This window comes from Nicotiana tabacum, chromosome 19 (genome assembly GCF_000715075.1).
Source record: "Nicotiana tabacum cultivar K326 chromosome 19, ASM71507v2, whole genome shotgun sequence".
NCBI lineage: Eukaryota > Viridiplantae > Streptophyta > Magnoliopsida > Solanales > Solanaceae > Nicotiana > Nicotiana tabacum.
In genome coordinates this window covers 13,703,788-13,727,086 of record NC_134098.1, presented here as the reverse complement: position 1 = coordinate 13,727,086, position 23,299 = coordinate 13,703,788, and the positions used below count along the sequence as shown (strand labels likewise).

The 23,299-nt window shown below is 37.8% G+C and overlaps 1 long non-coding RNA gene across 3 annotated transcripts; it reads right to left on the bottom strand.

Annotated features, from left to right (window-relative positions):
- Window positions 1–8,214: 8,214 nt before the first annotated feature.
- Window positions 8,215–11,835, bottom strand: LOC107779441 (uncharacterized). 3 transcript variants are annotated; one of them, XR_001646613.2, is made up of 5 exons: window positions 11,504–11,835; window positions 11,369–11,407; window positions 8,764–8,948; window positions 8,627–8,680; window positions 8,215–8,526 (listed from the first exon to the last, which is right to left on the bottom strand). It is a non-coding gene; the product is annotated as an uncharacterized LOC107779441 (long non-coding RNA). The 3 variants fall into 3 exon arrangements; XR_001646614.2 differs by lacking the exon at window positions 8,764–8,948; XR_012703117.1 differs by lacking the exons at window positions 8,215–8,526; window positions 8,627–8,680; window positions 8,764–8,948 and adding an exon at window positions 8,959–9,514.
- Window positions 11,836–23,299: the final 11,464 nt, after the last annotated feature.

Here is a 23,299-nt window from a genome sequence, read left to right as displayed (position 1 = left end):
AAACTTAGTTTTCTTCCTATCCTATTCCTAAAACCAAAGTGCCTGGTTCAAGCTACAACCTTGGAAAAGAATTGGCGCCCAAAGAATAAACAAGGGATACTACCTAAATATCCTAAAGAAAATTGGTAATTTTAATCGGACTTTAATCCTTCAAGAAAACTGTCCAAAAGATCCATCGTCGGGAAAAGTACGAGCTTTTCTGATTTTTGTTTTTTTTTTTCTCATAATTACTACTAACTAATTAGACTATGTCTACTATGAGTTCTACAATAAAACTACTAAAGTAAAAAAAACAATTTTATACAATTACAATTCAGAGAGTAGTTTCCCCACCCCACACTTAGATAAAGCATAGTCCCCAAGAATATAAAAATTCACAAAAAAGTAAGGTGGAAAGAAGAACTCCCTGCTAGTCGGACCCATGGAGGTCATACTCGGAAAATTCATCCTCAAAATGCCTACCAGCCACAGCTCCGATCTTATCATCATCCGCTCCTAGGGGAACCAAAGCCATTGGCCCCATGACGTCAGCATCAATATCATCCTCATCATTTGAGCCTTTGTGGGTGTTCTCATCCTCTAATGGGTGAATGGGACTGCCAGGTCCAATCCCCAACATTTCCTTGGAAGAACTGGATAGATCATTACGTAGATGCATATGCTCTTCATCTGTCACCCCTAACTTGCTCATTATCACATTCAGGGAGCTATAGAGATACGTGTTGAAGTTTTTGTCCCTCTCATTCCGCGCCGCCTTGCTCAACTTTGATGTAGACTCCAATAAGGAAATAATGCCCATCAACCCCTTTGGTGCCTCCACAACCTCATCATAGTCGGGGTACCCCGGTACCTCGCAGAAAAGCATGTACTGCGTTATCATGTTGCCAAAGAAGAATCTTTTGATTTTTCGCCCAAAGCGTGTGCAGACTGTCTCCCCTAGCATGATCTCGCTCACATTGATGGGTTGCACAGTCATCAAAAAACATATCATATACATTCGGGCTCGAGTGCATTCACTATTGTGCTCAATCGGCATCAGTCTAGCATACACGAAGTTTTGCCACAGCTTGGTAGTCTTATTGAATTCGAAGAATATTATCTCAAGACGGGCATCCCCCTTAGTCCTTGTCCACTTGGCATTAAAATCGACACCACATAGAGTGTGATGTATAGACTGGTATCTTGGGCATTTTACAACCTTTTGCAGTCATCACGGGTTGCGGCTATCAACTCCCAAAAATTGGCATAAGTAATTCCTATCCATTGGCACCTCCTTTCCGTGGACCCACAACATGATTAGGTCCCCATTCCAATTTGCATAGAGTTCCCTCACCATGCTCAAATTTACATGTCTCGGACACTCTAGGAACTTATCCATCTTCATTTCTCTCAATCAGGCAAGCACATCTGGGAAGTTCTTTTTCAGAGTTTTCACATTAATTGCCATTTCAGAGATGTACCTCCCATATGTCTCAAAGTTATGATACCATTGGATGGCATCCTCACAAACTAGATCCAAGTAAGGCCTTGGTCCCGATGGTGCCTTCTAGAATCCACTATCAACCTGTTTCCTTTTAGCTTGCCGAGATAAACATCCATCTTGCCTGCGTTCTTTCGGAGGGGGAGCAATAGTAGAGGACTTCCCCACTCCTTTTTCCTTGGTAGCATTGTCATGAGCCATAACAACCTAGACACGATTAACATGAATGTGAGAATGAATCAAGAAATTCGCCCAAGGTTATCATGAGAGTCAAAGATGACCCCACACTTAAAGCCGAAGGCTCTATGTAATCTACTCACAGTAGTGGTTCAAAGTGCACAAATGTTGCACCACAAGGCGATGGGTACTCAAGACTTCCCCATGCCACACAATTTTAATTCACTTACTATTCCACACAATTCAAGTAGCCGAACATGGTGAAGTGGCTTAGACTTAGTGCAAGCAAGTAACATATGGTCCCCAATCTCTACAACTAATACACTACACTAGTTAATACTAACAAAGTGATACAAGATACATGCTACAAGATACATGGTGTGGGTGGTGTGGTTATGGAATGTGAACATTAACGACAAGCTTCGGGTGATGTAAAACCACCCCCAAATACCCCACACCTAGCCCAACACCACATATAACTACACTCGGCTACTCAAACTTCACTGGTGCACAATTTACTCTTTCAAGCATATTATCAAACATATGGTGTGCATCAATTGTGTGTCTCTTTATTCAACAATGGTAGAGCATGGTGGCCCTCCCAAATTTTAAATGGAGTGGAAGGAATTGTAGTTTACTACACCGTATACAACTTCACAACCAATTTCAACAACTAATTTTTACATAGAGGCCACCCACCATAGCAACATAAAGTCTCAAAGGAATTTAGGGGAGATTTGGGAGTGGGAGTCATTTGGTATGGGCGGGAGGAGTATTACAACACAAAGAAATCACGTAATACAAGAAAAGAGCGTGGAAGAAGATGACGTACCTGTGATTTTGAGATGAAAGCAAGAGAAACAATGGAGAACTTGAGAGAGATAGAGAGAGAGAGAGAGAGAGAGAGAGAGAGAGATAAATAGGTGAGAGAGAAAATAGCAGGGAGAGAGAGGGTTTTGGGGGTTAGAATTGTTTTTAATTAGATGGGAGAATGGGTATGGATAATGGGTATGGGTTATTAGGTGAGTTCATATGGGTATCCGGGTCGGGTTTTATGGGCTATGGGTTTAACTAAAAAAAGGAAAAAAATAAAACGAAATAAAATAAATAAGACTTACCTGGTGACCCCCAGCCCAGCGCGCCGTGCTAGGCCTAGCGCTAGGGTTTTTTTTATTCTGTAATTTCTGCCCCAGGCAACGTGGGGCGCTGACCTAGGCGCTAGTTTCCGATTTTATTTTTTTATTGAATGAATGAATGAAATTCCAGACCCCCACGAGCACTTAATATATCCATTATACACACCCTACACTATTCTACCTATGATTTCTATGACTACAAAGAAACAAGAAAAACTCTAATCTATTCAAACTAAAAAAAAGAAGAAAACTAAACTATGAAAGCAATAAACATTGGGTTATCTCCGAACAAGTGCCTGATTTAATGTCGTGGTATGACACAACACATTCCCTCACTCATCCACCAAGTCTATCGAAGTTTTGTGACGACGAACACCACCACCCCAATAATGTTTGACTCTCTGTCCATTGACTAAAAATGTGCCATTGCTTTCAGGATCTTTAGCTACACATCTCCATGCTTTGTAACCCGCACTACTTCAAATGGACCTGACCATCTAGACTTAAGCTTCCCAGGAAAGAGCTTCAACATTGAATTGAACAATAAAACGGCTTGACCGGGTTAGAACTCACAATGCAAAATGTGTTTGTCATGCCATCCCTTCATTTACTCTTTATACAACTTCGCATTCTCATATGCGTGCAGTCAAAACTCTTCAAGTTCATTCAGTTGCAATATTTGTTTTTCCCTAGCTAGATCCATATCAAAGTTGAGCTTCTTGATTGCCCAATATTCCTTGTGCTTAAGCTAAACAGACAAGTGGCAAGCCTTTACATATACTAACTTGTATGGAAAAGAGCCAATTGGAGTTTTGAATGCCGTGCGATATGCCCATAGAGCGTCATCTAGCTTGCCAGCCCAGTCCTTCCTACTTGCGCTCACTGTCTTCTCCAAACTTTTCTCCACCTCCCTATTTGAGACCTCCACTTGACCACTGATTTGCGGATGATATGCAGTTGCAACCTTGTGTCACACCCCATACTTAGCTAAGTGGTTTCCCAACAGTTTGTCATAAAAGTGAGTACCTCTATCACTGACCAAGCACGCGGAGTCCCGAATCTAGTGAAAATATTTTTCTTCACAAAGCTCGCCGCCACTTTAGCATCATTTGTAGGCAAAGCCACAGCCTCAACCCACTTTAACACATAGTCAACTGCAACCAAGATATATCGATGGCCATTTGATGCTGGAAATGGCTCCATGAAGTCTTTCCCCAAACATCAAAGATTTCGACATCAAGTATGCCCTTCAATGGCATCTCATGCCTTCTCGAAATTGTACTCGTCCTTTGGCACCTATCACACATTTTCACAAAAGCATGCACATCCTTGAATATCCTAGGCCAATAGAATCCCGACTGCAACACCTTTGCAGTCATTTTGTCTCCACCATAGTGCCCCCCATATGGTGATGCATAGAAATCATGTAACATTGCTTCCATCTCCTCTTCAGGAACTCATCGGCACACCAGTTGATCTGCACATTGCTTAAACAAAAACGGCTCATCCCATACATAAATCCTAACATCATGCATGAATTTTCTCTTACCAAATCGAGATAACTCTGACGGAGTCACCCCACTTACAATGAAGTTCACATAGTCAGCATACCATGGGGTTGTGCCAGCTATGATGGCTAACAATTTCTCATCAGGAAAAGTTTCCTGAATTTCGCCCTCTTCCTCAACATGTGCATGAGTTTCCAAGTGCGACAAATGGTCCGCCACCTGATTTTATGTCCCTTTTCGATCTTTGATTTCCATGTCAAATTCCTGCAAGACAAGAACCCAGCGAATTAGTCTAGGCTTAGCATCCTTTTTCTCAAAACAAATACCTGATGGTTGTATGGTTTGTGCAGACGGTGACTTTAGTTCCCACCAAGTAAGCCCTAAATTTGTCAAATGCTCATACTACCGCTAGTAACTCTTTTTCTATGACTGTGTAATTTATCTGAGTTGGATTTAAAGTTTTTCAAGCGTAGTAAATTGAGTAGAACATTTTGTTTTTCCTCTGGCTCAATAGCGTAGTAAATCATCCATAAACACTTCAAAAATGTTCCTACCATATCAGTGAAGATTGCCATCGTGCACCTTTGAAAGGTCGCAGTTGCATTGCGCAACCCAAATGGCATTTGCTTAAAAGCATAAGTGCCATAAGGACAAGTGAAGGTAGTCTTCTCTTGGTCCTTTGGTGCAATTGATATCTGGTTATAGCCGGAATGTCCATCAAGGAAACAATAATAGTTTTGTCCGGCCAACCTATCTAACATTTGATCAATAAAGGGGAGGGGGAGTGATCTTTTATAGTAGCATTATTCAGTTTCCGAAATTCAATGCAAATTCTCCAACCGGTGACAGTTCTAATTGAGATTAATTCATTATTATCATTTATGACTGCCATCATTCTACCCTTTTTAGGTACATACTGGACTGGACTTACCCACTTGCTATCAGAGATGGGGAAAATAATATTGCATCGAGCTTTATGACTTCTTTTCTTACCACTTACTTCATGACTGGGTTCAAGCGGCGTTGGTGTTCTAGACTCGATTTGTGCCCATCCTCCATGAGAATATTATGCATACAAAATGATGGGCTAATACCATGAATGTCAGCCATGGTCCATCTAATCACCCATTTGTGCTCTCTAATCATGCGAAGTAGCTTTTCTTCCTGCAAAACAGATAAGTCAGAAGATACAACAATAGGTAAAGTTTCATCAACACCTAAATAGGCGTAATGAAGATGGGAGGGTAGGCGCTTGAGTTCCAATTTAGGAGCTTCTTTGATAGACGGCTTGGGGTGGCCCAGTTGGTCTATCTAGAGGCTCAAAGTCAATCAGTCCTTTGATATAAGCACATGCATCCAGATAATGCACCATCTCCTTTACCTCGTCATCCAAGTCAATGTTGTCAAACAACATAAGTGCTTTATCTAGAGAGTCATTAAAATATGCACCCACACAATTTTTTTCTTCTTCTTTTTCAATCATAGATATCATAGCTAGATCCTCATAGTGACTTGGCAGCTGAATTGCCCTGTACACATTAAAGATTGCTTCCACATTATCAACCCGAAGGATCATTTTTCCTTCATGAACTTTTATCACAGCATCAGCGGTAGCTAAGAGAGGTCGTCCTAAGATGATGGAGACTTTTTCATTAGCTTCATAGTCTAGTTTAATGAAATATGCTGGCAGAATAAATTGCCCAATTTGTAGTAGCACATCTTCTATCACCCCCTCAGGATGGAAAATTAGATCTGTCAGCAAGCTACAACATGACTGTGGTTGGCCTTGGGGTTCCCAACCCCAACTGACTAAAACCTGATAGGGGCATCAAATTTATACTAGCCCCCAGATCACAAAGTGCTCGTCCTACATCTACCTCACAAATTCGAATAGGTATGGTGAAGCACCCCGGATCCTTCAACTTTTGCGGAACTTTTCTTTAAATTCTTGAGGTGCGCTCTTCAGTAAGTGCCATTGTCTCAAACTTTGTCAACCTCTTTTTGTTAGCCATAATATCTTTGATGCGCTTAGCATATTTTGGGATTTCACATAACACATCAACCAATGGGAGATTCAATTGAATTTGGCTCAACATATCAAGAAATTTGTTGAACATCGTGTCATCACTTTTCTTCTTTAATCTTTAATTATGTCCGGACATTGATCACTCATATGGCCATCTCCACAAATTTCACAACATATGGACATCCTCTGAACCTGCTGCATTTGATGCCCTTGACCCATGTCTTCTTAGCCATTTGATTGTTTAGTTTAGCAATCTATGCTCACACGGCTGGCATCTCATCCAACTCGGGTGTACCTGCTGATTTCTGTTTTATCATCCTTCTTGAGTCACTCTCACCTTGCCAGTTATGATCATCTGTAGTAAAAGTGTTCAGCAGAGTCTGAGTCTCACTGTATGGCTTTTGCATGCAAATTCCTCCACAAGCTGGGCTGAGTCTAGATTCAATTTGGAGGTCTCGTCCAACCCATCCAAAAAAGTATGTCCCAACACCTTATCAGTTTGACATTAATGTAGGCAGTCTCTGAATAGTTTCTTGTATCTTTCCCGGGCTTGACAAAGAGTCTCACCATCTTGTTGTTGAAACCTAAGAATCTGGCTCCTTAGCGACTTTGTTTTCTTTGTGGGGAAAAACGTGATTAAGAATTTTTGTGCCAGATCATCCTAAGTGTGGATCGAGTCTGCGAGCTCTTTGATTAACCTCCCCCAGCAGTGAAAAGGGAAACAAAGTCAGTCTGACATAGTGCTTGGAGACGTTCGGATAGTTGTATGTATCCGTAATCTCCAAAAAGTTATGAATGTGCTAATGCGGATCTTCATGAGATAGACTCACATACTGTCATGTGGACTGAATCAGGTGCACCATGTACTGTTTGAGCTCAAAATGTCCTGTTATGTTAGGCTTCATGATAGCCTGAGTCATATTAGCAAGTCTAGGCCTTGCGCCCTCAATCACCGTTCTTTCTTAATTTTCCGCCATCTCGATTAGTTGTGGTTGGACTACAATGCACAACTCTACAATTCTTGCTCTTTCTTCCGCCTCTCTCCTTAACCGGTGAAAAAGTCTTTCGGGTTCAGGATCAGGAGGAGAAAGGTTGTTCAAAATATTGCTTCTTCTTAGCATTCAAGGTGAACAACTATAGAGTCAGAAACAGTCAAACAGATTAACACTTGAACAAAAACAAATAAGAGCTTATTTCAGACAAATAACTAATTTCTAAATCCTCGGCAACGACGTCAAAAACTTGTTGGTTCCAAACGTACACGCAAGTATACGAGGTCGACAAGTAATAAAGTAATAAGAAAGTATCGTTCTCATGAGGATTTATGATCAGCTATTTCCAATCTAAGTTATATATAAATTTAATGCTCAAGTGAGGGTGGCGAAGATGGTCGTGAGTTTTATAACTAAACTAGGTAATTTGCCCATACTTCGCGCGTTCATGAATGGCGTCATTAATTCTCACTCCTTTTGCTACATTGTCATACAATCTAACCAAAATATAGTGACTCGTGTCAGCCATTGGACATGTAAAAATTAATTTGAATATAAGTACTTTTAGAAGTAGCATCACACATGAAAACAAACTAAAAGATAAGAATTGTGTTAGAACCTGAGCAATTAATCAATGAACCTATTCAATAATTGTATACCAATTATACTTTATGTGAATTCTTCTGATTCATTACAACAACAACTCAGTATAATCCCACTAGTGGGGTCTGGAGAGGGTAGTTTGTATGCAGACCATACACCTACCCTAGGATAGAGAGGTTGTTTCTGATAGACCATCGGCTCCCTCCCTCCAAGAACCCCCCCACCTTGCTCTTGGGGTGACTCGAACTCACAACCTCTTGGTTCCGATTCATTACAGTAAATACAAAAAAACTCAGCACAAGAGTAGAGCAATTTCTATATCAACACAACATCTACTGTCTACATACTGAAAAGCACAAAGGGACACACTTATTTTGTTTAACGTTACACAACATTAAAAGTTCCAAAACCAACACATAAACACTCTACTTTTTGCTTCTTTTTTTGTGTCTTGATCGCTAACTTCGTCGTCATGTATGATTAGGTTCCTTCCCTTCCTAATCCTTCTTGATGAAGTTTTTCTCTTCCTATAGTTAACACCATCATTGACATGTAGATCTTCCTCAGAGTCTTCAAAGTTGTCCAAAGAGACATTAGTAGGTTCCTAAATAGTTTTCAGAAGAAATATTATTTACATATTTTTTGAATATGTTAATATTGTTAGTAGTAGGAAGTTTGATAAATAAAACACTATAGAAAATTACCTTCCCTTCAATAAGTCCTTCTATTTCAATGTTATCCTGCACTTTGCTTTTTCCCTGCAGAAGCAATAAAATCAAAGCATATTTACAGTGTATACGTAAATCTGGATTACTATTTGAAACAATCTATATCACAATACCTTTTTTTCTTTCCTTTTTCTATATTGCAATTCCAGATTTCTCGTTTGGAAACAACAACTTTGATACCGTATAATTTTCAAGCCCCTCTTTAAGATTAAAATTGTTTAATCTTAGCTTGAAAATAAATTCTTTGTCGCAAAGGCTTTGAATTTGTGGCGGTACATTATTGCTATCCGACGACAACCTATTGAACAACTTGTGAGCGGATGTATCAAGAAGCTTCTCCACAACAACATTAAATAAAATCACAGTAGTCTCCCCAATTTTGTCTCTTATATTTACGTGTATTTAGTACCTATAGTTGTACAATAAGTAAGAATAAATGAGAATATAAATCATTACATTACTACTTGCTTCCTTATTTCACCAAAGGAAACTTGCATTCTTTAGCGCAAAGGTGGCATGCATAAACATCGTTTGCGGATACAATCTTCTTGGAACAGGAGTTGCATGAAATAACTACCAATCAAAATACTTGTCCATACCAATCAAAATAGTTGTCCATTTTGGTAAAGTTGCCTCTCACTATCGAAGTTACATGTATTTTCGGCATTCCGGTCAGACACTCGTAATGTTCATCATGTTCAGAAACATCTCTTCCTCAATGGGAATGTTATTGACATTAGAGTTGCCGATAGTTTGTACCGCAAAACAAATGGTACTAAACTTTTGAATCAAAGTTGTTATGTAATCTATTTCAAGATTTACATATATTCTCCTTGCAAATGTGGGTAGTGAAAGTAACCTCACCTGTTAACAGTAAATGCAATTTAAAAACCAACTTTAATATATCTTCAGAATATCTGTAGTAAATTACATAGCAATAAATATTAAACATAAAACAATTACCACAGAATTGTTTTACTGTTATAGAAGTTACTATCATAATGTACGGATCAGAGTCGTTGTATAACATGGTCCTTATAGATGAAGAGGCAATACATGTGTCTTATTCTTTTTCAATATGTTTGTAATTACATTAATATAACGAAAAATGTAGCAGCAAAAATTGATCGTAATCAGTATACCTGATAACACGGTGTTTGTTCAACCTTGAGTTGATCATTTATGGTTTTATAAATTGATATTTGTTTATAGGATTATTTTCACTATCTTCTCGTTGTTTCTAGAGCGTAGTTGTTAGGAAGAAAGAAATTTTAAAAATACTTGTCATTGGTCTAAATTCACCAGCAGTCTCAATAACTTTGAAGTTCTTAACAACATAGACTGAACCTTCACCCGCAAATTCTTGTACTTATTAACTAAATTTTTTATTATTGTAGCATGTATTAAAGTTTCCTGGTAGAGGAAAAACAGTAAGTGTTTTCAAAATTAATAATTACAAATTGCATATTGAAAAAGAATAAGACACATGTATTACCTCTTCATCTACAAGGATCATGTCTATACTAATCAATTCTCTGTTTCTCTTGAAATTACTAGAATCTCCCATTCGACAAACCTTGACCCTCATGGTCCAATCAGCTCTAGTATTATTCAAGTCTGAAAATATGTTATATCCTATAACAGTTTCAGGATAGAAAAATAGCATGAGCTTAAGAAGGATGGCAGAAATAGTTTACGGATATTGGTAGAAACACACGTAAGGATGTTGTGGGAGGCTTTCATATAAAGGATTCCATTCAAAATTTTAAACGATGCTAATGATTAATTGGAAAGTTACAATCCTTTAGAAAAGACACAATAACGGAGGTAGATTTTGCACAACAGGAAGGAGAGACTGTTGTTATGTCGTCTAACTTCCCGTTATCAATCAAGTCAGATATATCAATGAATCGATTAAGATCAATTTGTGGCTTATGCAAAAATTGGCGCAATGTGGGCTTTCATAGGGACAACCAAACATATATAGTTAAGCTTTATTGGGAAAACGACATATTTGGGGTTCATTAAGCAGACGGGTTGTAGGGGTAAAAAGTTATATTTTTTTATTTTTTCTGATTATTAGGCTACAACTAATGTATTAAATGCATATGTCGATCTTCAAGCATAATACAAAAGAGTAGAGCAGGAAAATATAATAGCGCTAATATAGCATCAATCTATATTCAATCAAATGAAAATAATAAGGCAATACGATTTTTGCTGAGAAAAACTATATATTTTCCTGATCATTACAATATTGCCGCTATGTTTAATGCATGTGTCGCTTCAAGTACATGAAAGTTTAGAGAGGGAAATAGTAGCAGAGGAGGAAGTTGAACAACTATCCAATATCAATTTTTGAGGCTATGATGAAAAATCTAACATAGTATAATCTTATTCTTTTGTTCCTTAGTTATCGAATAGGGAAAAAATATAGTATTCCAGAATATTTCTGGGACTTTGCTCGGGAAAAATTATTAGTAATAAAATATTAAGTATCAGAATATCAGAGACACAGTTAGTATCAATTGTGAAAAAACATAATATTTGGATTTTTGAAAGTGATTTTGAATTTTTATATCCTTAATTAGTGATTAGGTAATAAATTATGGTATCCCAGAATATTGACAGCATAAGTAGGTAAGAAATTATAGTATCCCAGAATATTTATAATATAAGTATGAATTGTGGGGAAAAACATAATAGTGAAGAAGGTACCTCAAAAGACTGTGTTTTGGCATCCTTGTTTATCGATACCTATACAATTAGATTAGGGTTCTTATAAGTTTGTAAGAGTCAAATATATAAGAATAAGGCATAAATGATAAATATTATTTTGAAAAGACTACAGACCGGCTATTATGAGGTGAATACCATTTTTTCCTGAAGCCGTGGGCGAGGATGATTTTCTTCAGAATTCTTCAGTGGCGTCGAAGTTAGTATATATATGGTGTGGGAAAATATAGAGTAGCAGTGTGAGCAAACTATTTTTTTTCGATTTTCCAAATTAATGAATAGCTCAAAGAAGGTTAGATGTAGGAATTAATAAAGTGAGAGTTATGAGGAATTTTAGCAGGAAAAATGGAGATAGGTATGAGGAAGAGAGAGTAACGTAGGTATTTGTGATGTAAAAAAGCGGTGCGGGAAGAAGCAGTTGAGTGTGTGAAGTGTTTCGGTGGTGTAATTTCAGGTTCAAATTGTAAAAAGCCTAGAGCCTAGAAAAATCAAATGCGGCTAAATGAGAAGGCCACGTAACCGACGTAAGGCCCTCAATTATAAATATATATATAGATTACTACAAACTACTAAGCAAGCAATAAAATAAGATCGCGAGTATAGCAAACAAATACTTAGGAAGAATACAATGAGATGGACATATTCAAGGGTTACGGGACTAACGTCTCTCCTATTGCATTTTTTGGGTTGATGTAGTCACTTGTTTTTTCTAATTGTTGATTAGCTGGGTTTTTTATGCTTGCGAAGTTCTTTTGACGCTTCGGTCGCTTATTCAAGACAACCTAAGACTATATGTCTATAGAATCAAACTTGACAAGAACGCATGTATATTTCCTGCAAAAATAACCAAGTAAGGCAACTACAATATGTTTATCCTAATCACGAATCTATTTTTCGATGCCCGGATTTAAGAACTTACTCTATTCAATCTTATATGCAATTTATAGTTTCCATTTTCCAGTTGAACTATAAATTCGTAGATAGTACTTTATTGTTAATATGTAATAGAATAATTAAGTGCAAGATTGAATAAACAAATTACTATTATAAAATCAAGTAAAACAATCAATTTACAATAGTCAAGAATGACCCATAACCCCAGAAGAACGAGGTTCTTAGCAATCATGTTCATAACAATCATCAAAATATCATTTTTAAACATATAAGCTATGAATACTAGAAGAAGAATGGAGGAATTGATGAATTTCGTGCTCCCGAGTGTTTCGTACTTGTGTTTTTCTCTCAAAGTCGCGTCACCTCCCCCCTGCAAAAATAGGTTTAGGTTTTCTTTTATATGAGTTGGGGGCATCTTGGTGTTGAAATAACCAAGGCCCGAGAGAAATAGGACAACTTCACTTCACCAGCGCCCAGGATAGTGTGGAGTGCTAACCCTGGCGCTGAAAATTTTGAGCTTCTGATTTGTGTGCCACATGTAGCGCCCCACGCTACCCTGGGCGCTAGTTTGTGGCTTTTTCTCGTTCCGTCCCCTTTTCGCTTCAATTCACGCACCTTCGTCCCAAATTCCTACATATAAAAATACCACGAATTAGCACAAATTATTATATTATACATCCGAAATCTACGAAACATGAGTAAAATGCTAGGTAATATGCATATAATACATACTTTAAGCCGAATATCAGTACCCCATATCAAGACAGAAATCAAGCATCCATAGTCCTTTTTACATCCCAAGCAAACTCTTCTCGTCACATCCAAGCCACCTGAACACATCCCGTAGTCACATCTTATTCATCATATAACTATCCAACCACTCACCGGGCCATAAATTCCAGCTCCTACATACTACCAGACATATATAAGCCCAAACGCATATGCTCACATAACTGAAACCACCGAGCTCAAACTGCGGTCAAAACCAGCCTCAACTCCTCCATACTGGCCCATCACCAAAACATAGAAAATACATCTCGCACCTCATCTATGGAATCGCAACCATCGATGCACAACTGATACCGAGTGCTTAGCATAACATACGCGTGAGTGAGAGAAATTCAAAGAGATACGCTTCAAGCTGAATCAATGTCGCACGATAAGGAAATAAAGATGGGAAAGTCTAGCCTAAATGCCATGTATCCTCTCGAAGATAGGTATGGACGTCATCATACCGATCCACAAGACTCTACTAGACACTTGTTGATGACTCGTACAATCTATGAACCTAGAGCTCTGATACCAACTTGTCACGACCCAAAATCCATCTAGTCAAGATGCCACTTAACCCAACCCGCTAGGTATGCCAAGTAACAGTCAACGTAACTCAAATGAGAATAATAAGGGTAAATGAGTAAAATAACTTAATTTCTATATAACTCCCAAGGACTGGTAGTACAAATCAAGAGTTTCTAAGATTTAGAATTTATAAAGCTGGAACGAAATAAATACATTATCTGTTTGGAATATACTTAAATAGATTTGCAAATCTAAAGCTACCAAGGACAAGTGGCAGTTATAACTAGAATACAGGTACATCTTCAATGCCAACTCTCGTTGTACACAGCAACATCAGCTCCAGTATCTGCACGCAAGGTGCAGAAGTGTAGTATGAGTACAACCGACCCTTTGTACTCAATAAGTATCCAAACTAACTATAAATGATACTCGATGATCACCTGTGCAATTCATAAATTCAACAAGTATAGAACAAATATATGATCAAATCTGGTAAATCACAGGTAAAAACCTCTTTGGTGCTCATAATTCTTTTTTTTAAAATGTTCTACTCAGTCAGCAATCATGAATAAAAGGAAGATATGCAAGTAAATCAGGTAAACAATCAAGAAAATTGAAAGTAAAGATAAAATGCAATGACCAAATATCCGCTCGTTATGGCGCACAACGTGATCCATATAACAATAAGCCAATAAGGCCTGTTGCGGCGTGCAACCCGATCCAAATAACAATAACCAGCTCTCCCAGAGCTCACATCAACCAGAAACCCGTCGGTTTCTCAAAATCCGCGTGTACACCATCAAGAGAGAAACATGACAGTGTGACCCTAGGGGAATGGATCAGCATCCACATGTAAGCACGGCCAATTCAACGTGCTACCAGCCCGACTTGGTCACAGGCTCAATATCATAAATGATTCGGTATGATCACATGCTTAATATAAACTGCACGGACAACTTACATGCTGCATGGACAACTCATGTGCTATGATATCAATATCTGGATCTGCACGGATAACTCATGTGCTGCACGGACAACTCACATGTTGATACTCACAATCTGCCCGGCGTGGTCACAGGCATAACAACACAATCCGTCCGGCATGGCCACATGCATAATAATACAATCTGCCCGACGTGGTTACAGGCATAACAACATAATCCGCCCGGCGTGGTCACAGGCATAACAACATAATCCGCCCCGCGTGGTCATAGGCATCCAGTCCAAACCATATCACACAGAAACAAGTATACAAGAACACATGTATATGATCAATAAATATCAGATTTCATGCTCTTGGGCTGGTATAATAAGATGCTAAAGTATAGGCATGTGCAAAGTGTGCTATCATAGCTTAAATCAGAAATTTCATCACAGAATTAGCAATTACCAAGTTTATTCAAGGAATTAGCCTCTTCGTAGCCTCAAATTTGGCTCAAATACAACAAGGCCTAAGCACTACCCCCGAGCATGAAAAAATACCTCGTGCTCGCATATAGGCTCAAACCCCACACATATGCGCACCCATAACCCGGAGATATCACAAATAATTTAGGCAACTAGTGCCTCAACCAAGTTTAAATAAGATACTTACCTCAAACATGCCAAAATAAATACCGAGCAAGCCAAACAATACTCTATAATGCCATCCTACGTGAATCAACCTCGGAACGGCTCAACACTAGCAAAAAGCAACACAAATACATCAAATAATGCCAAAAGAACCTACCTAAACAATAAATGTCGAATCTTTACTCAATTACTCAAAGCCAACCAAAAAGTCAAATCTGGGTCTACACCTCGAAAACTGACCCAACTCACAAATTGTGACAACCCATTTGAATACGAGTCCAACCATACTAATTTCACTCAAATCCGACTCCGAATCAATGTTCAAAACTCAAAAATTTACTTTAGTAAAGTTTAGACAAAAACCCACAATTTCTCTTTTAGATTCACCATTTAAATACAAAAAACAAAGATAAAATCATGTAAAATAATCAAAACCGAGTCAAAAAGACTTATCTCAATCCAAATCCGACTTCAAATCGATCTCTAAATCCATAAATTTCATCCCTTAAGTTTTAGGGGGGAAACCCACAAATCTCCAATCAAAATATGAATTAATTCATAATTGAACTAGTATAATAATATTAAAATGCAAAATTTGAGGTCAGATACTGACCTCCATGAAAAAACGAGAAGAACGCCGCGAAAATCACCTCAAACGGAACTCTAAAATTCAAGATATGCTCAAAATACTAAATAAACGCATTCCGATTTTTTAATACATAGGGAATTTAACTTCGGCGCCCAAAAATCTGCACCTACGGTCTTCCAGCTGTAATTTTTGCATTTGCAAATCATTTTTTACACCTGCGGAGTCGCAGATGCGGACCTAGCACCAACACCAGCTTTCTTCTCTGATACTAAAATAGGCATAACTCCCTAATACGATCTCCGAATTTTACGATTCTTTTTACTATGACTCAGTAATTACGATACAGATCTAATGATTCAATCAAAACGGTATTTAGAGATCATTTTCTTAATGTGGTACCATTTATGCTTGAAGAAACGGTGTCGAAAAGATAAAAAATGTGCGCAACACAACCCAAACCAATTTGAAACTCACCCGAACCCCTCGGGACCCCATCCGAACATACCAATAAGTCCTAAAACATAATACGGACCTGCTTGAGGCCTCAAATCCCACATAAAAATATCAAAATCATGAATCACACCTCAAATCAAACTTAATGAACTATTGAACTTTCAACTTCCAAAACTCGTGCCGAACCATATGAAATCAACTTGGAATAACCTCAAATTTTGCACACAAGTTTCAAATGAAATAATGTACCTATTCCAACTCCCTGAACAACAATCTGAACCTGATATCATCAAAGTCAATTCCCCGTCAAACTTATGAACTTTCTAAATCTCAAATTTTCAACTTTCGCCAAATAGTACTGAAACCTTCTAGAAACCTCCAAATTTAAATCCAAGCATACCCCCAAGTCCAAAATCACCATCAGTACCTAATAGAACTATCAAAACTCCGATCTGAGGTCAAATACTTAGAAGTCAAACTTAGTTAGCTCTTCCAACTTAAAGCTTATAAAATGAGAATCATGCTTCCAAATCAATTCCGAATCACCCAAAAACCAAAGCAGACGATACACGCAAGTCATAATACATCCTATGAAGCTACTCAAGACTTCAAATAGCTGAACAGAATGCAAATGGTCAAAACGGTAAGTTGGGTCATTACATTGTCCCCCACTTAAACATATGTTCATCCTCGAACGTTCTAGGAGTCGTTCCAAAGCCATCAAATCACTATGTAAACTCATCATGCACATACCCGAGGGTGATCACATGTCACCCCGATCCATATAAACTTTGGTACCAATTTAGAACATACCCGAAGATTCTTCCTTCAATCTTAGTCTATAAACTTTGGAATGCAATTTAGAACATCTGGAATTCATTATAAGACCCAGTTCTCACATCCATACACTGCATAAGTCTGAACATATTGTACCAAGCCATAACCATAACCTAAGATATAATCACATGATATACCACATAACTTAGATAATTACATAAATAACTTCTGACAACAATAGCTTCCCATAAACAAACCCAGTACCTTTAACAAACTCCATATCAACTAAATACTTGTTCCAAACCTTCGTGCACTGCCAATGGTGAATGAAACATGCAGAAACTCATAACCACTCATAGATCAACAAGTCGTGGGGCTCTCTCGCCTGATAAAAACCATTGCCAAATTGTAAATTGACTTCCGATATTATCCTCCCAACATATCATAATCAAATTTGATAGCACTCATTCCAGTTCCAACGACCTCATGTGAGACCCAGTACAAGCTGCTCGACTTACATGCCACACCAATACCATCTATAGCCACATACTGTGCAATCTGTGCACCAACAAGTAACAACTCAAATGTACCCAAATATGGAAAGAGAATCAAATGAGAGAACCGTTCCGCAAGCTCAAAAGGTACCACCACAAGCACAATGCTATGAAAACATCACACGTAGTAAAACTAAAATACACGAACCTCACACAAAGTATCATATCCCAACATGATTCTATCGTAGTGCGTGACCCAATCCAAACACTGGTCACATGAAATACCTAGAGCCATAATGCTCAAAATCAACAACCATGTGCAAATCAACAACACGCACACAAAGTGCATGACCATAACCACGGAGAAACGGCTAGCATAATATACCACCAATATGAAATATCATAGCCAAGTTGCAATCAACCATTCAACATCCCAAGAATCATCTCGCTCGAATTTTTTCACAAGGCCTAAGTAGAAACGCATCATGTGTGTAGCTAACCAACCTATCACAACCCATCGTATCAGAAAAGAGTAACACAAAACATATCATAATGTGAACAGCTCAAATCCAACTGAATGACACATCCCTCAATAATAGTAGTGTTGAGTCACATATACGACCCAGTGTAGAATACACATCTTCAGTAGGCCTACCAGTGGCCTCCAAATCGATTATGATCCTTCCGAAATGAGTAGATAACCTTTCTAAAGATCCACTAAACCTATCCACAACACATACCATCAGCTGGTTAATTTGGCCATATCTTTGCAGTCCGCAACCAAGAAATAATCTGCCTCTGAAACTCCCAGTCTCCAAACCACAAGAATACAAAAGAATCACCAGATCTGATCCCATCTCCACCACTCAAATAACTAACACATTCTTCATACATAATTATTCCACGAGAAATACTTTCATAATTCTTCTGTGCCATATAGCAAAATCCGAACATCATCAGTCGATCAACCAGGCGAGTACCTCAATACCAATGAAGCATCTGTAAGTCAAAATACAAGGCGCCTTCTGAAATGTGCAGTCTTCTCAGGTGATACCAGATAGTGCCAACATTCTCTTAAATATCTAAAACTGCAAATGCGGTCTAGAACTCATGGACTTCCTTTTGAAAAACTGAACTATAATACTTGCGCATGCAAATCTCAATCTCACACAACCCACTGCCTCTATCAGGCCATCAAATGAAAACAAGAGAATCTCATTATCAACTCAAGTTGTTTTTAAAGCCCAAAATCACGTTTTCTTCAACTTTTTACATAAAAACTTTTTGAAAAGCGACATGGACCACGCACGTAAATAAAATAATATCAAATAAAGCTGCAGGATGACTCAGATCATTAAAATTAAGGCTAGAACTCAAAACGACTTAGTGTGTCATCACAAAAAGTGCATATAAAACGGAAAAGAGTCAAATATATCCATGTACTATCGAAAATAGTTTAAATATATCATCAGTTATAATATTTGTTCAATTAACTCCCTACCGTTATACCATTGGCACTTATTTGCCCCTAATTTAGATGAAATGTCACATGGCAGCGTTGGAATAAAAAGATCTACCCCAATTTTAAATACCTGATTCTAATTAAAAATCCACCCAATCTCTTAACATTACCCGACCCAAGAATTTGTACCACAATACCCCACTAACAGAACTCCTTCTCTTCTTCCGTCATCACCACTACCTGCTCTCCTTAAATATTGTCCAAGTTTTGGTCCATCTTTGTAACACCCTGAAAAATTTCGAAGCGTTTTAAGACCATTAAGAAGATTGGCGGGTGCTAATTATATTAATTCGGGTATGAACAAGACTGATAATTTGAATAATATCAATTGATAATGATAATATATGTATGAGGTGCATTAAGAATGGTTTATGATCTAAGAAGAGCCCTAAAGCTAAGTCAAGTTGAAAAATTATATGATGGGATAAAGGTTCAAGTGAGTTTGCACAAGATCTAACTTCAAACGAGCATAACTCTCAATATATGAAGAGTTATATAGTGTATAACCTATCAAATTAAAGAACTTTGAGTCTAGTTTCTAATTCATCAAACCGTCTATCATTTGGATATGTATACAGAAAGTTATGGCCATTTTACTGGACATGTGTCATATGAGAGCCCAGATGCGCGGCCACGCATATTTGAGACTTTCTGCCTCAGGTGCGCGGCCGGATTCCCGGCCACTTGCCCAGGTGCATGGCCGCGCACGTAGGAACCCATTAAATATCCCCCAATGTCGGGTAGAGAGAGAGAGAGAGAGCTAAGTCATTTATTTTGATCTAGGGCTTACATATCAAGGGGAATCCGTCCAACACCTCCCTCCCATGAACCAAGGTAATATTTTTGGAGTAATTTTGAGTTGATTACTACTCCTAAACACTTGTATTAACAAGGATTAATCTTGAAGATCCATAGATTTCCATTTAAATCCCCAAATTGGTCAAGAACACTACAAGTTGGGATTCTCAAGAGTTTCACTATAAGAGGTATGTCTACCATCTCTAACTAATCTATGGTGATTATTTATGTATAAAATATGTGTTAAAACTTATAGTATGGTGATTTGAAGCCATAAGTTTCTAATTTAAATACATAACCATTGTAGAGATTGAAAGGCGATTATTTGATGGAATTTTATTGGTTGGGTGAGAACGGTTGGTCACACATGTTATGTTAGGATTATAAGTTGTTAAAGAACGATGGTGGGATGAATTGTTGGTAAATGATGGTAGTTGGAAGAACTAATTATATGGTTAAGAAATGTATAAATGTATGCCCACTAGGTATTTGGTAAATTGTCTAAATGGCCTAAACTATGGAATTGGTTACTAATGTTAGTCCTATTGGATGTTGATATTGTAGATTGCAGTTGCTTAGTATAGTAGATCGTTGTAGTATCATTAAGAGGTGAGTTTCAGTTTCAGATTGTTGGCATTGAATTGAGGAGACAAGAAGGCATTCAGAGGTGGATAGACATGGAATGAAATTTCCTGAGTATTGATTAGCTTGTTCGATGTTGGGTTCGTCTTATTGAGGTAAGTAACAGTTTTAAATCTGGTCCTGAGGGTATAAAATTCCGAATTTTATGTCATGTGATTATTTTGGAGGTGACGCACATGCTAGATGATGGGAGTGTGGGCGTGCACCGAGGGGATTATGACTTGGTCCGTCCCATGAAAACTGTAAAGTTAAATAACTTGTTGATAGCTATGTGCTCTCTATGTGTTGTGAAATTTTAACTATAAGTCATGTTAGAAACCATGTTTAGGCTATCTGTTGGTACTGTTGGGACCCACAGAGGTCGTGTACATGTTGAACTATCTGCTTAATTATTGTTTTGTACTCAGTCATAATTTACTTGATTATTTTATTCCAGTCTCTATTGTTCATTATTGATGCATCATATCATTGTTGTTTGGCCTGATTTCATGATTGTTGAGAGCCCGAGAGACTAGAGAACTTTATGACTGAGTGTGGCCGAGGACCTGATTGTGAGATATTATACTATAGCAAGTGAGTTGTCTGTGCAGCACGTGAGTTGTCCGTGCGGATCCTTATATTATAGTGTAGTACATGAGTTGTCCGTGCGGATCCTTATATTATACTATAGCACGTGAGTTGGCCGTGCAGCGCATGAGTTGTCCGTGCGGATCCTTATATTATACTATAGCACGTGAATTGGCCGTGCAGCACGTGAGTTGGCCGTGCGGATCAAAATATTTATATTATGGTACGTGAGTTGTCCGTGCAGCACGTGATTTTTCCGTGCAGATTATAGCGCTTGGGTTGTAGGAGCCCCTCCGGAGTCTGTACACCCCCAGTGAGCGCGGGTATCCATTGAGTGTGAGTGCTGAGGGCTGAGAGTTGAGTGGTTGAGCTGTTGTGACGAGTTGAGTGATTGTTGCCCTGGGAGGCTGTACTTGCTTTTCATTTGTTGTTGCACTTAGTTGCTATCTGTCATTGTTGTGAAATTCTCTGAAAGATTTTATATCCGGATTACATGAACTTAAACTGTAAAAAAAATTGATTTGACTTAAACTGCTAGATTTGAAAGCATGTCTATTCTTTGCTGGAATTACTGAAAGTGAACTATAATTGTGTAGCTCGTCACTATCTTCAGTTCTTTATTTATTATTTTTACTTACTGAGTTGATTGTACTTATACTACACCCTGCACTTCGTGTGCAGATTCAGGTATTCCCGGCCATAGAGGGTGTTGATTTCTTTCGCACAGTCGATTTTCCGGAGATTCAGAGAAAAGCATTTTGCCCTTTATATTTACCATTTTTGCCCTTTATATTTACCATTTTTCCTTTTTAATAAACAAAACATAAACTTTTTCCTTTCTAATAAATAAAACATAAATCAACTTAAATAAAAACGCATCCTACTTTAAAATAAAACATGCGCCCTTTTCTTCACAATTCCCAAATCAAAAAAGTTAGGGTTCTGCCGCTCACTGCTGCCACCGTCTGCCGGATGCCGTAAACTCTCCGTTGTGTATACGCCTTCTTCCTTATAAGTTAAACCCTTCTTCCGTCTTTAGTTCTTCTTTTCTGGGTTTTTTTTCATGTTTTTCTCTTATATTTCATATTCGACAATTTATATAAAATCTGATTTTTAATCTTTGATTCTAGGTCACGATCCTTTCTAAAATTTAGAAGCCATACACTTAAAATCCTAGTTTCGCCACTATCTACATACAATAGGCTTTTAAAGCAAAATATAAAAAAGATTAAGAATAAATAATTAAAATATTACTTAGTGACAATTTAAAAGGACTCAAATTGGAACAAGCTATTCATACTCATGGAAACTCATCGTAGGGACGAAGAAATTGTTTGTATTTGTAAAATTCTCTTTCCTCTCCCTTCTTGTAAAATAGAAAATGGAAGAGAAAAGAAAGAAAACACATTATTTCCCCTCTCTTCTCTTAGCAAAGGTATGTTCAGGTCAAACTTTTGGCTTGCAGGCTTAGGGATTGCAGTTAGTTGCTTCGTTCGGGTATTCATAATCTAGTCACGGGATTCGAACCTTTGCATGCCGGTACAAAAAGATTGATACCTATACTCCATAGGCCTTTTTTGAGAGATAGGAATGGGGAGACGGGGAAGGGAGAAGCAGGAATCGAAGAATGAGCCGAACAGTGCAAGAATTCACAGAGTCTTTCCAAAATTTTCAAAATTTTTTTTTTACATTAACATATTGCCCTGTCCGTATTTCACTTCAACTTATTTCTTAAAAAGAAAAAAGTTAAAAATTAGAAAGTAAGAAAGAGCACTTCTCATCAAAATAGCAAGAAGAAAGCAAAGAGGACATTGTCCTCAGCTGCCAGTATTGACTAAACAAAGTGCTAGATTTATTTCATACTGCCTTCTCACTTTTATTTAATTTTTACTTTTATTTTATCTTGCTAATGATAATGATATGAGTTGAAAAACGAGGATTTATATTGCCTGCCTCAACTTATTTAGGACTGAGGTTTGGTTATTGTTGTACTGAAAATTAAGTCTAAGAGTCAAATAGAAAGCCGTGCTTGCATTGAATTCTGTTGTGATATTGTCCAGAATGTTTCTGGCCCTCTAGCAAACCAGAGGAATTTGATAGGTTTCAGAACTACAAAACAAATTTTACTACAAGCTCTTTTAATCTATGTGTCAAGACAGAAAATTTTGCACGCGTTTGCTTTTACGAAGACTAGATTAAGCAATAAGAGAATAAAAAATGAATCAAAGATCAGCTTGTTAATTTTACGAGATAGAAGCAAAGAAACTGAATCGAAAAAGTGATGATACTTGCTTTTGCAATGGGGA